Below are 11355 nucleotides of genomic sequence, written 5' to 3' on the forward strand. Positions count from 1 at the left end.
TGTACCTTGCTGGTGGGAATGTAAAATGATGAAAACTGCTTTGGAAAATAGTTTGGCAGATTTTCAAATGTTAAACATAATGTTACATATGACTGAACAATTCTACTCCCAGGTATATACCCAAAAGAGATGAAAACATACATTCACACAAAAACTTGTATGCAAATGTTGGTAGCAGCACTATTCATAATAGCCAAAAAGTGAAAACTACCCAAATGTCCATCAACTAACGAATGAATGAATAAAACGTGATATATCCATATAACGGAATATTATTTGGCCATAAAAAGAATGAAGTACTGATCCATGATACAGCATGGATAAACCTTAAAAACATGCTAAGTGAAAGAATCTGTTCACTAAAGTCCCCATGATTTTATTCGTCCAGAATGTCCAGAATAGGCAAATCCTTAGACACAGAAAGTACATCAGTGGTTTCCAGGGATCGGAAGAGGGGGCATGGGGAGTGAATGCCAAGGGGTATGGGGTTTCTTTTGGGAGTGACAAAAATGCTCTAAAATTAGATAGTGGTGATGGTTATATAACTCTGTTAACGTACTGAAAACCAGTGATTTGTACACTATAAAAGGATGAATTTTATGATATGTGAATTATAGTCCAATAAAGCTATTATTTTTAAAATACTTTTAAAGGTCAAGTTTATCTCTCTATGGCAGTAACAGAAACACAATGAATTTTTTGAAAAGATTCATTTAAAATAACTTCAAAAATATGCAGTTCCTGTGAATAAATCAAACAAGAAGATGTTCAAGGACTCCTAAGGGAAAAATGAGACTATATTTACATTTATCATATTAGAGAAGACCTAAATATATTAAGAGACAGTCATGGATTCTAGAACTGAATATTTACAAGGTATCAATTTCCTTTTAATTGTTTATAGACTCAAAACAATCTCAATAGAATCTCCATTAAATTCCTAACAAATTTTTTAGAACTTGACAAACTGATTGAAAAAATGTATATGGAAAGGTAAAGGGCCAAGGAATGCTATAGCACTCCTGAAAAAATTGCACCAAGTGGGAGGATTTACTCCCCTACCTACCAGATAGCAAGACAATTTAAACCTGTAGTAATTACAGAAAGAGGTCAAAGGAACAAATACAGAGCCCCAAAACAGACCCAACATATTATCAACTCTTGATATTTGAAAACAGTATTTGTTGTTTTAAGCCACTAAATTTGGGGGTAACTTGTTACACAGAAGTGGGTAACTAATACATTGCTGCTCACCAGTATTCTCAGATTTATTTTTTCTTTTAGAACAGAGGTTAACCTTCCCCACCTCCTTGAAGTTAGGCATACCATATGACTTCTTTTGCATCTAAAGTATGAGTGTAAATCATTCATGTCACTTCCAGATGGAGGCATTTAAAGCTAGTTCATGATTACCCCCACTTTATTTTCCCATACTATACCAACTGGGAAAGTCCTGTGTTCCAGATTGTAGAGCTACAGAATGATGGAGGTTCCCTGAATTTAGACCTGACAATAGTTGCCCTGGAAAGTTGCCTTAATCCAGAGGAAACTTTTCTTGAATGAAAAATAAACCTTTATTGCATTAAGTCAATGAGATTTGGGGATAATCTGTTACCGCAGCATAACCTAGCCTATTTTTACAGATACTAGGCTCGATCTCACTAGTAATTGAGGAAACAAACAGTAATGATATAATACATACCTACCAGATGGGCAAAAATTAAAGGTCATGATAATACTAAATTTTGGCAGGGATGTAGAGGAATGAAAGTAGGAATATAAATTGGTGGAACCATGCTGGAAAAGTGTGGCATTATCTAATAAAGCTGATATCTGCAAGCCCTGTGTTCTAGTAATTTGACTAGCAGTTTTATACTCTAAAGAAACTCCTGCATCTAAGCACCAAGGCATTTGTAGAAGAAGAATCATAGGTGGTTTATTTATGGTAGTGAAAGAAAGAAAGGGACAGAAGGAGGGAGGGAGGAAGGAAGGGAGGGAGGGAAGAAGAAGGAAGAAAGGAAAAAGGGAGGGAGGGAAGGAGAGAAGGACAGAAATGACCCAAATATCCTGAAACAGAATGAGTAAAAAATAAAGGTATTATATTCATATAATAAAATATATCCAGTAATGAAAACAAACAAACAACATCCACTGTCAGCAACAGCATTCAATCATCAAAAAAAATTACTGAGCTCCCCTTATACGCTTGGCTCTATTTCAGGTACTAGGCCCTATTTTGGAGCAAAACAGGAAAAAAAAATCCACCCTCATGGAGTTTGCATTCTAATAGAAATGAGACAGGAAAAATGATTAAGTCATACAGTATTTTTAAAGGTAGTAAGTACATGCGGAAAAGCAAAGGAAAGGGGAAAGTGTTTTGCAAGGTAAGATGTACAATTTTAAATGTGATAATCAGAGTAGCCTTCATTGAAAAGGAGACAACTGAACAAAGATTTAAAAGAAGTGAAAGTAACAGAGTAAGTCCTGTGGTATCTGGGAGAAGAGTGTTCCAGCCAGAGCAAAGATGGTCCCCGATATACTCAAAGAATACCAAGGAGACCAGTGTAGCTGGAACTGAGTGAATGAGAAAAACAGCAAGAAATGAGATCAGATAGGTAAATGGGAGAGAAAAAAACACGTAGCACCTTATAGGTAATTCTAAGGATTTGGGTCCTTTAAGACTTTACTCTGTATGAACTGGAAAGGCACTGGAGATTTTGGAGGAAAACAGTGACATGATCTGACATATGTTGCAAGAAAAGAGCTCTAATTGCAATTTTGAGACTGGATTATGGAGGGAAAAGAATGAAAATGGGGAGACCAGTTAGGAGGTTCTTGCAATAGTCCACGTGGGAGATGGTGTCAGCTCAGACTAGGATGGCAGCCATGCAGGTGATGAAAGTAATTATATTCAGGAATTATTTTGAAGATAGAGCAAAGAGGACTTCCTGACACATGACATCTAAGGTATGAGGGAATGGGAGATATCAAAGATGACTCCAAGTTTTGGGGCATGAGCAACGTGAAGGATGAAGGTAGGGAAGGCTGCAGATAGAGTGGGCTTGGGCAAGATGAAGATTCCATTTGGAGCATGCTGAACTGGAGATGTCTACTGGACATTCAAATGGAAATGTTGAGCAGGCAGGTGGACATAGAGGTCTGAAGTTCAAGGAGATAACTCAAAGCTTGAGCTATCATTTTGGAGGCATCAGTGTACAAATGTAGAGATTGCATGAAATCATCAAAGAGCGTAGAAAGGAATGAGCTCGCAAGGACCACAGCTTAAGATATTCTAAGGTTAAAACCTCTGAGAGCAGAAGAGAGATCAGCAAAGGGGACAGAAAGCAATGGCTAGTGAAGAAGAAGGAAAAATCAAAAAGAGTACATGGTGTCCTGGAGGTCAACAAAGAAATATTACAAGGAGCAGAGAGTGATAACTGTGACAATGCTACCAACAGGTGAAGTAAGATCAAAGGTGACAACTGACTACTGGATTTGGGAGAGGTGATGTCACCAGTGACAGTGACAGGAATAGTTTTGGCAGAGTACTGAAAACAGAAGAGTGATAGAAATAGGTTTAAGAGAGAATGTGAAGAAATGAATCAATGATAGGGAATATAGACATCTCTTTTTAAAAGTTTATGCTTTCAAATGGAGAGGATATGGCTTAGTCTCATAAGCATAATGTTAAGCAAAAGAATCTATGAAAGAGTGCCTCCTATATTCGTATAATTTTTTTAAGTAAAAGGAAAATTGTGATTAGGAAGGAACAAGCAAGAGGTTTCTGGGTATTGGCATGTTCTCTTACTTGTATGGTAAATAATGGGTATTTGCCTTGTAATTATCTGTTATAATGATTTGCTATATTATTTGTCAACCAGTACATTTGTTTTATGTACTCTTCTCCCTGTATATGTCATAGTTCAAAAAATTTAAAGATTAATAAGATGATGTGTATGAAAAGACAACAGGTAATATCACTACGGAGTTAACAGAAGTTTTAAAAAATATTTGAGGAGGAATATTTCAAATTATAAGCAGACCAAATTTGAACTGAAACTCCAAAAGTTTATATGTACTAGGTCTGGCCAGGAGGCGAACACTTGTGCCTTTCTGATTTAATTAAAAGTGGAATTTGTAAATCACATAAAAATCTCAGAAGAATTAGGGCAGACTGTAAGCCCTTTTCTTCATTTTTAACTCCACAGGACATGTTTTTTAGTATGTGTTTGGCTCTCAGCAGGAAAAATGCAGTGCAATATCTGCCAAGGCATTTCTTTTCTTTTTCTGGATATTTTTTAAGTTTTATTTCTAAGACCCCCTTGGGATACTGCACTTCACAAACACAAACCTTTTCGTTATATAATAGTGATCTAACTGCGAAGACACACTGTTTTTTTCTCGCTAAGTTCATTACAAAAGAGGAATAGAGCTTCTGCCAACCATGATGGCTCTCCCAAGCCATGAATGAGTTGGACCATGCGCAGATCCATCCACTGTTTTCAGTTGTTTTCCAACAAGCGACTAGAAGCCGGGATATTTGAGTTCTACTACTCTCTGTTCATTCAACAACCAATTTCTTTAACATTCTGGGCATCTCTTTCAAAGGAGATGATCATCTACGTCACCAGAGTCTATCATGGAAGACAAATGCCTGAATAACTGATGACACTTCCAGTCCAAAGGTGAAAAGGCAATGAAAATAAATTTAAATGTGTTCATAAAAGAGTACTTCAAATCTATACCACTCTTCCAAATGGAATACAAAGCACATGCTAGGTGGGAACACATTGTTTTATTTCAGATCAAAGCCACCAAAAAGAGCCAGAGACACTTCTAAACCTATCCCAACTACTGATGACTAAGTCTCAAATAATTTTGAATTACAAGGAACAACAAAAGCTATTCTAACATTCTGTCTGCTAAAACAAGTCAACAGTTGTTTGTTGTTTTTTATCAAAAGGAAATAAAAATCTCGCTGACACTTTATAGTACACACTTCTTGTACAACTTTGTGTGTGTCTGTGTGTCAATTCCTAATTTCTGGTTTATCTGTTTAGTTAACTCTGCTATTTTTCTAGGATTCATCCCAAGACAACTAAAATGCATTACTAAAATTGGCACCTCTGCTACTGAACTTAATTTCAGAGAGGCTCTAAAGTGGTCTGAAACCATTTTTTTAATATCCTGCACACAACTTCATGCTAAAAAGTAACACTGTTCAAGAGCAGAAATTGATAGGAAAGGTGCAATTTTTGTTTTCCTCCAAAACAATTTTTATTTCCTCCAAACATACAATACTGAAAGTGCATAAGTACTTATACTAAAGCCACATGTTTTTGTTGCAGTGTTGCAAATATTAACTTCAAGTTGAACATGATTCTTCAAGCTAGACTCAGAGATGATCTAAATATTTACATATAAACTACATATTTCTGAGCTCTTTTATAAGTGTTTTTCTCTTTAAGTTTTGGTTGGAAAACCCTAAAATCATAAGTCTTAAATGCATATGAACAAAAATCCCAAGATCAGTATAGATTTTTAAAATTTCATGAAATTATGAATCTAGCAATGTTTGTAACATGTTAAAAAGTTAAAGAATTATAAATTTTTAAGTTGGGAAACATCTTAGATATTATTAAAAGGCCCTCAGAACTTGACAGATGAGGAAACTGAGGCCCAAAGAAATTAAACTAACCACAGCTGTCACCATAAATGGCAAATCATACCAAAAGCCAGATGTTCTGACTCCAAGTCCAGAGCTCTGAAAGAGCTATTTGTTTCAACATACTTTAATACTTAAGGAAATGAAAGTTAACAGAGGACACTCCAGGCAGTCCCTCAATATAAGGAACTCCCTCAGGCTTACAAGAGCCAGTCTCCTCTTCTGCTTGCAAACCCAAGTCCTAGAAATAACACCCCCAAATTCCCACTTTCTCAAATGGCCTCATCCTACCTGGGGTTTCCAAAATGATTCCTCGGTTGGGTCTCTTTTTCACATCCCTACAAGTCCCTTTAAATAAGTGCTTTGGTTGGGATTGGGTTTTGTTGTTTTTGTTTTGTTTTATTAATTTGCTTGGGGAAAGCCGGAGATGGTGGAAACAGAAGCTCCGGGCTAAACCATTCCTAGAGCACATTTTTTTTCCTTTTGTCATCCAAACCAACAAATCCTTCCTCCGGGCCCCAGGGCTTACTGGTTTCCGTCGCAGTCCCTTCAGTTTCCAAAGTAGGAAGGAGACCTGGAAAAGAAGTTGGCCAGGTGGCACGTCCTTTCTGGGGCGCCCGGCAGGTGCGCGCCCAGGCTGGGCTGGCTGCCCTCGGGCGCGCGCCCCGATGCGCCTTGCCCCGGGGGAACGAGAGCCCCCGCCGCCCCTCCCCCATGGCGCGGGCCCCTCCGGTGGCGCCGGCTGACCCGCCCCGGCCTCCCGGTCCCCACTTGGCCAGCGGGCTCCGGCCAGCCACGCGCGCCCCGGCGCCCGGCTCCTCGCGTGGCCGGGAGACGGAAGAGGTGGCAGAAGCGGGTAGAGGAGAGAGAGAGAGTTGGGTCCCACCTCGAGGCCCAGGTCCCACCCAGGCGGAGGCAGAGATGGCGGCGGCGCGGGGGCTCGGCCGGCTGTAGGCTCTGCGGTGGGGCGGCTCCAAACTCCCTGCCGAAGGTGCCGGGCAGCTGTCAAGAGAGAGGAGGCAGCGGAGTGTGGAAGGAGGAGCTGAGGGGGAGCGGAGGGAGAGGCGGGAGTTGGGGGAGAGAAGGGAGGAAAGGTCGGGTCGCCGCCCGCGCGCCCCGCGCCCTCCGCCACCGCTCCCGGGGCGGCAGGAGTGGCCCCCGAGCCGTCAGGGCTGGCGCGCAGGTGACGGGGGCGGCGGCGGGGATGCGGCTGCGCGTGGCGCCGGGCCTGGGGGAGGAAAAGCGAGGAGTCCGGAGAGAAGGACCCTCTGCCCGCAGGGAAGCCGAGACTCGAGGCGAACTCGGCAGAAAGGTGGCGCCGCTACCTTACCCAACTGTCAGCTACCGCGCGCCCACTCTGAGCCCGGGGGTCTCAGGCCCTGGACTGGGCCCTGGGGTTCCCTCTGTCCCTCCCACTTACAGACTAACAGGCCTCTGTGCATCAGGTGTGCAAAATGCTGCAATAAAGATTGTAAAAAGCGGGAGGAGTGGGAAAGGAAAGCGAAATGGAAAAGACCAGAAGTAGTGAGGTAGTGAGTTTCCTGTCACCGAGAATGTTTCAGCCAAGCATTTTGGTCGTATTTGTCAGGAAGTCATGATTCTTTTCAATCTTGAAATTCAATGGCGTTTGACGTAGTAAGTTAAAAAAAAAAAAAAAAATCCGTCCTTGAACAGTCTGATTCTGACCCCAAAGTAATAATCATTTTCTTGCTCTCCACTCAAAATGTTCACTCACTGATTTATTCATTAATACATTTTTGTTGAGGCCCTACTGAGTGCCACACAATATGCTAGGTTGCAATTATTATGTGCCTTGAACTTGGAGTTATGACAAGCAAGTATTCATATAATTACCAGTTGTGATGGATGATATGAAAGAAACCAACAGAGTGAGGAAGAAAGAATAAAGGGGAGTAGAGTACTCTGGATTGGGTGGATGGTTAATTTTCAACGGAACTTGCCTAACATCCTCATAGGAAGAAGCATCAGAGACACAGAAAGAACTTAGCCCAGAGATGGGTAGAGCCAGAAGCAATGTCTCCCTGCTCCCTGACCCAGACACTTGGCCAACCTGTGGAGCTTTGTAAACGGAACTTATCCCCCAGAGGAATATTGTCCCAGGGTCAGTGTCACTTTAATGGAGACAAATGTCTTCACTGGATGAAAATAAGAATTGGAGTAGAAATACTGACTTCCTCAAATTATTGTGAAATAAAACAACCCAAGAGAATCCTTAATTAGATAGTTGCTATGAACTAGCGTATGAGTTTTCTAGGGTTGCCTTAACAAATGACCACAGGCTCAACAATTAATACAAGAGAAATATATTTGTTCACTATTCTGGAGGCCAGAAGTCCAAAGGCGAGATGTCGTCAGGTCCATAGACTTCCCCAAGGCCTAGGAGACAATCCTTCCTTGCCTCATTCAGCTTCTGGCGGCTCCAGGACTCCATCGGCTTATGGCTAAATCTCTCCAACCTCTGCCTCCATCTTCACATGGCCTTCCTCTCTGTGTCTGTGTCTTCTTCTCTTCTGTCTCCTTTAAAGACATTTGTCATTGGAATTGGAAACCATCCAGGTAATCCAGGGTGATCTCAGCTCGAAATCCTTACTAATTAAATCTGCAAAGACCCCTTTTCCAAATAAGGTCACATTCACAGATTCTAGAGTTTAGGATGTGGACATATTTTGGGAAGAAGCCACCATTCAACCCACTAAAGCTAGTAAACTAATAGGGGCCAAAATCATTGCCTACTGTGGAATCAGGGTGCCATTCCAGGACCACTATTCAAAATTGTACTGATACTAAGCACAATTAATGATTTTATTGTGAACTTCTAAAAATGTGTCATTAAACCTGGGCTTATGAGGAGTAACTGTAATAAGGAAAAGAAGTACAGAGGCTCAAGCCTTTAATTCATATCTGAGTCATAGGAAATATTTGAAGGCCAAGCATAGCTTGCCAGAAGCTACCATTGTTAAATTAATACAGAAATACACTCCACATCCATATGTATGGATTTCTGATAGTATGATCTAATACTGAATGTCTGCTAGGCACCAGGCTCTGAGTCATGGGCTCCTATGCAGCTTACATTCTAGGTTATGGGACACATTTGAAACTCATTTCCTCTGGCACAGTGTCTGATGCATACCTGAAACTTGATAAAGCGTTATTGAATGTAGAGATGAGTACAAATAAATCACTATCAATCAACTAGGCAATTATCACCACACTGAAAAACATCTCCATAATAAGAAGATAAGATTCATTAGAGCAAAACAGATTAACACCGTGACTCATTCAGTATTTTCCTGAGTGAAGGAAAAATCCCTAAAAGGAAACCTTTGATTTAAAAAAGAAAATAATGAGATCACCTATCTTCTCTTTTTTAAAAAAATCAATATGTGCCTATTTACACAGATACAAATCCTGCTGGGAACAATCAATCATAACTGAAGTTATGGTTACTGAAAGTGAATAAAATATTTTGTCCAAGTATTTTGGTTGATCGTTTCAACTATTAATTTCATTATATCGATGCATTACTTCTTGAAACTCTTTACAAACAATGATCTCAATGACTCCACTCTCTCCTCGTTCACCTCTTTCCTCTTTGAGTTTCCTTCTTACTCTTCTACTCGTACAATTATAAACCATCAACCAATATGTTAATATCTACTAAACTGAGTCCCACTCATGGACTTACTTGGGTCATGAGCCCATCTCTGAATCAGTCATGGTGGCCAGTAACTTCGAATATGATGACCGTACAGGTGTGAGTCACCTGTGCACTCCTGGAAAACAAGAAATGGGAAGAGAATTGATCTCACTCTAACCAAATAACTTACAGTGGGGGAAAAGTGGTACCTCAAAATAAAATTAGGGTGATCTTACTGAAGGAGCAGTGGGCAAAGAAGCACAGATACGTATCCACTAGAGTAGACACTCAAAAAGTTTTGCTGTGAACTGAACATAGTTTTAATTGAAACAGTTGGCACTTCACCCTTTTTATGGTGTTCTAAATGTTTCATAGAAAGTTATTTTTAAAGAAATGACAATTGTGACTATTGATTATGTGTCTGATTACCACACAAATCTTAGAATTTTACATTTACAAGGACTTTGAAAAATGCTTTTATATGCATTGGAGGCCATAGAGTCAAGCACGTGGGCTCTGGAATCTGATTGCCTAAGTTTCTATGCACACATATTATGAGACATTGAATAAGTTCCTTACCCTCTTTCTGTCTCAGCTTCCTTTTTTGTAAAATGGAGATGATAATAACCACCTCTCTGAAATGTCATCAGAAGTAATGAGATAGCCACTATGCCTTTGGAATGGTACTTATTACCTAGTACTCTATTATGCTTGCTTGTTATTCATCTCATTTAGTCTTCAAACATCTCTGGAAAACATTTTGGTACATTGTTGCACGTTGATAATTTATTTTGCCCTTAATAGATAATCAATATCTATTGTGTATCAGGTACAATTACCAAGATAAAGAGCATGTGTCCTTTATTCCCAAAAAGAGTAAAGTGAGGATTCCCAGAGTTCAACCAGGTTGGTATAGGGCACTCCATGCAGGGGAACAGAGTGTGGAAAGAAAGGCACAGAGGAGGAAAGGCATGGTACCTTAGGGAAATTCAAGCCGTATAGTGAGACCTTAGGGTATGTTCAGAAAAGTATACCTGGAAAAGTACTTAGAAGTCTAATAGGAAGAACTTTGAAGGTCATGTGGATTTTTAAGGTCATCTGGACTTTAACTGTTATGCATGATGAAATGTTGGAAACTTTTAGACTTAGGAACTATGTTTTCAGTTTTGTAGGAAGGAAAGCACATCCCGGGTGTGTTAAGTATGGCGGAAAAGGTAGAAGATAAGCCTAGAGCCAGGGATGACAGTGAAGAAACTAAGCCATTGCAGTAGACTAGTGCTTCTCAAACTTCAATGTACAACCGAATCAAACTTGGGATATTTAAAACACAGACTCTACTGTAGGAGTGCTGGGGTGAGACCCTGGAGTCTATATTTCTAATAAGCATCCAGGTGATGTCAGTACTGCTAGTCCCCAGTAGGACAACAGACTACTTAAATACCACTAATGCCATTGCCAACAAAAAGAAATTTATATGTAATGGACATCAAACTTCTAAATCCTCATGGAGAAATAATTGGCAGCTTATACAACTGCCAATTGAAGAAGTATTACGTACAACAAGCTAATAAGGTAGAATTGTTTTATTTTATCCTTAAAATATCTCTGAGAATAAATCCTTTTAAAGCATGAATATCCAAATGAAAATTACTAGGTGTATGTGTATACAGTATATACAGTATACTGTAATGGTTTCTTTATGTGTCAACTTGGCAAGGCTACAGTCCCCAGTTACGCAATCAAACTCTAATGTAGGTGTTGCCACGAAGATATTTTGTAGATGTGTTTAAAGTCCATAATCAGTTGACTTTAAGTAAGACAGGTTACCTTAAATAATCAAGATGGTCCTGGTTCAGTCAGTTGAAAGGCCATAAAAGCAGAGCTGAGGCTTCCCTTTTGAAGAAAAACTTCCACCTGTGGACAGAAGCTTCAGAAGCTTCAGACCATGACCAAGAGTTCTAGCTTGCTGTTCCTGGCAGTCTGCTCTATGGATTTTGGACTTGCCTAGCCAGGCCCTGCAACCACATGA

General features: G+C 40.1%; 1 protein-coding gene across 3 annotated transcripts in view; it reads right to left on the minus strand.

Moving 5' to 3' along the window:
* Positions 1-6833, minus strand: part of LEPR (leptin receptor) — a 104032-nt gene extending 97199 nt beyond the window's left edge. For 2 of the 3 annotated variants that reach the window (XM_073788729.1, XM_073788722.1), the window contains exons 1-2: positions 6552-6831; positions 6195-6239 (exon numbers count right to left, since the gene is read on the minus strand). The gene's annotated coding sequence lies outside the window, so the exon portion shown is untranslated. Of the gene's footprint in view, positions 1-6194; positions 6240-6551 lie in introns of all 3 variants that reach the window. The other variant, XM_073788730.1, reaches the window with a different exon arrangement.
* Positions 6834-11355: the final 4522 nt, after the last annotated feature.

This window comes from Tursiops truncatus, chromosome 1, assembly GCF_011762595.2.
Source record: "Tursiops truncatus isolate mTurTru1 chromosome 1, mTurTru1.mat.Y, whole genome shotgun sequence".
Lineage (NCBI taxonomy): Eukaryota > Metazoa > Chordata > Mammalia > Artiodactyla > Delphinidae > Tursiops > Tursiops truncatus.